At 49.5% G+C, this 3,309-nt stretch overlaps 2 non-coding genes across 2 annotated transcripts; both read right to left on the bottom strand.

Moving 5' to 3' along the window:
* Positions 1–45: 45 nt before the first annotated feature.
* LOC145677744 (5.8S ribosomal RNA) lies at positions 46–197 on the bottom strand. Its single transcript, XR_014129975.1, has one exon. It is a non-coding gene; the product is annotated as a 5.8S ribosomal RNA (ribosomal RNA).
* Positions 198–1,088: 891 nt separating this feature from the next.
* LOC145677748 (small subunit ribosomal RNA) lies at positions 1,089–2,921 on the bottom strand. Its single transcript, XR_014129978.1, has one exon. It is a non-coding gene; the product is annotated as a small subunit ribosomal RNA (ribosomal RNA).
* Positions 2,922–3,309: the final 388 nt, after the last annotated feature.

Raw genomic sequence — 3,309 nt, 5'->3', positions numbered from 1 at the left:
GCCGTGGGGTCATCCGAAAAACTTCCACCGCCAGGATAAAGTTACCGACCCTCAGACAGGTGTGACCCAGAAGAGATCCTGGGTCGCAATGTGCGTTCGAAACGTCGATGTTCGTGTGTCCTGCAGTTCACACTCTTTCGCGCAGCTAGCTGCGTTCTTCATCGACCCACGAGCCAAGTGATCCACCGTTCAGGGTTGTAAAAATTCTACAACAGCATTTCACGTATGCCGTGCAAGAAATTAAAGTTCGGTAAACAAACCGCATCGGGGGCCGCCCTGCCTCCTGTTTGGCCCCGTCAGCTGCGGTCACTCACCACAAAGCTGGGCGTGTTCATTCGAAAGCCTTTCCCTGCATCACAAGGAATAATCTTAGGCTGCCCATGAGTTTGTAGCCAAAAATCATGGCTACCAGTTTTTCATTGAAGGCCATCTTGAACAGAAAAGGATACTGGCCTACAAAGCAGCGAATTCTAGCTCTAGTCGCCCGACCCGAGCGTATTAAAGGCTTCTTGTGCTACTAACGTGTAAGCCTTGCTCCTCGGAGCCTTTTCAAGACTTCTCCCACAAAGCAGTCACAGCCTACTCGAGTCCTTGGAGGACAAGCTTCCGTTCTACCCCAGCACTCGACATCCGACACAAGCATTTTAAACGCTCCTGCTCCGATGGAATAAGTCTTACTCTCTTGGAGTCTTTTCAAGACTTCTTTTCAAACGGAATAAGCTTACTTGAGCCCTTGGACGTCGGAACTGGTTTATCATGTCATCTGACTGAGCATTTAAGACTCCTGCTCCGATGGAATAAGTCTTACTCTCTTGGAGTCTTTTCAAGACTTCTTTTCCACCGAAATAAGTCTACTCCAATCCTTTGATGACACACGGCCTGTGTCAACAGGTAGCCTACGCTACCCTCGCCGATGACAGTGGCTCCCGTTCTTGCTGCTCGCTTCCCAACTAAAGGGAAGACACGGCTCACCTTTCTCTCCTTCGCCTGTCAAGATCAGTGGCTCCCGTTCAACGGTGTCAATCTAACTGATACGACACACTAATAAGAAACTTTTGACATCAACCACCGCAGTGGTGATGAATTGATAATGATCCTTCCGCAGGTTCACATACGGAAACCTTGTTACGACTTTTACTTCCTCTAAATGATCAAGTTTGGCCATCTTTCCGACACGTCGGTACCACCGCAAGACGGAGGTGCCGGGTATCAGTCCGAAGGCCTCACTAAATCATTCAATCGGTAGTAGCGACGGGCGGTGTGTACAAAGGGCAGGGACGTAATCAACGCAAGCTTATGACTTGCGCTTACTGGGAATTCCTCGTTTATGGGACATAATTGCAAGCCCCAATCCCTAGCACGAAGGAGGTTCAGCGGGTTACCCGGACCTTTCGGTCAGGGAAGACACGTTGATTCCTTCAGTGTGGCGCGCGTGCGGCCCAGAACATCTAAGGGCATCACAGACCTGTTATTGCTCAATCTCGTGCTGCTAGAGGCAGCCTGTCCCTCTAAGAAGACATGAACGTTGGAAGGAAAGATTCCAACGCCTAGTTAGCAGGCTAGAGTCTCGTTCGTTATCGGAATTAACCAGACAAATCGCTCCACCAACTAAGAACGGCCATGCACCACCACCCACTGAATCAAGAAAGAGCTCTCAATCTGTCAATCCTTCCAGTGTCCGGGCCTGGTGAGGTTTCCCGTGTTGAGTCAAATTAAGCCGCAGGCCCCACTCCTGGTGGTGCCCTTCCGTCAATTCCTTTAAGTTTCAGCTTTGCAACCATACTTCCCCCGGAACCCAAAAGCTTTGGTTTCCCGGAAGCCGCCCGCCGAGTCATTGGAGGAACTTCGGCGGATTGCTGGCTGGCATCGTTTATGGTTAGAACTAGGGCGGTATCTGATCGCCTTCGAACCTCTAACTTTCGTTCTTGATTAATGAAAACATTCTTGGCAAATGCTTTCGCATCGGTTAGTCTTGCGACGATCCAAGAATTTCACCTCTAACGTCGCAATACTAATGCCCCCGTCTGTCCCTATTAATCATTACCTCGAGTTCCGAAAACCAACAAAATAGAACCGAGGTCCTATTCCATTATTCCATGCACCGAACATTCAGGCGACACGGCCTGCTTTGAGCACTCTAATTTGTTCAAAGTAAACGTGCCGGCCAATCAAGACACTCAATGAAGAGCACCGAGAAAGGAAAAACCGGCAGGACGTCCGGAACGATCAGTTAAACGCCGGGCGGCGAACCGATCGTCCGAGACCCAGATCCAACTACGAGCTTTTTAACCGCAACAACTTTAATATACGCTATCGGAGCTGGAATTACCGCGGCGGCTGGCACCAGACTTGCCCTCCGATAGATTCTCATTAAAGGATTTAAAGTGTATTCATTCCGATTACGGGGCCTCGGATGAGTCCCGTATCGTTATTTTTCGTCACTACCTCCCCGTGCCGGGAGTGGGTAATTTGCGCGCCTGCTGCCTTCCTTGGATGTGGTAGCCGTTTCTCAGGCTCCCTCTCCGGAATCGAACCCTGATTCCCCGTTACCCGTAACAACCATGGTAGGCGCAGAACCTACCATCGACAGTTGATAAGGCAGACATTTGAAAGATGCGTCGCCGGTACAGAGACCGTGCGATCAGCCCAAAGTTATTCAGAGTCACCAAGGTTTCGGACGGACGAACCGACCGATTGGTTTTAATCTAATAAAAGCATCCCTTCCATTGCTGGGCGGGATTCTAGTTGCATGTATTAGCTCTAGAATTACCACAGTTATCCAAGTAGGATAGGTACGATCTAAGGAACCATAACTGATTTAATGAGCCATTCGCGGTTTCACCTTGTTTTGGCTTGCACTGAGACATGCATGGCTTAATCTTTGAGACAAGCATATGACTACTGGCAGGATCAACCAGGGAATTGACCGACTAAAAAGCCGGAAAGTGTTGGACACAACCAACACAGCGTTCTAACAAAGGATAGGAAAGCTACACCCGACCAAGCATTTTAGACTTCTGTTCCGCTGGAATAAGCCTACTCTTGCGGTGACTAGCTCCCGTTAATACTGGCCGTGTGACAGCCGCCAAGAGCATATTAGACTCCCAATCCAATGGAACAAGCCTACTTGTATCCTTGGGTTACAACAGCTTCCTTCCACACGTTGCCGGTACATCCGACAGAGCAATTTTAAAGACTCCTCTTCCGCCAGAATAAGCCTACCTTTGTGGGGCCTGGCTCCCGTTAGAACTGGCCGTAAGGGTACCCACAAAAGCACATTTAGACTCCTCCTCCAGCGAAATAAGTCTA

The sequence above is a fragment of the Thermobia domestica genome, unplaced genomic scaffold (assembly GCF_964235325.1).
Source record: "Thermobia domestica unplaced genomic scaffold, izTheDome1.hap1.1 HAP1_SCAFFOLD_1302, whole genome shotgun sequence".
Taxonomy (NCBI): domain Eukaryota; kingdom Metazoa; phylum Arthropoda; class Insecta; order Zygentoma; family Lepismatidae; genus Thermobia; species Thermobia domestica.
This window is presented reverse-complemented; position numbering and strand designations above follow the sequence as displayed.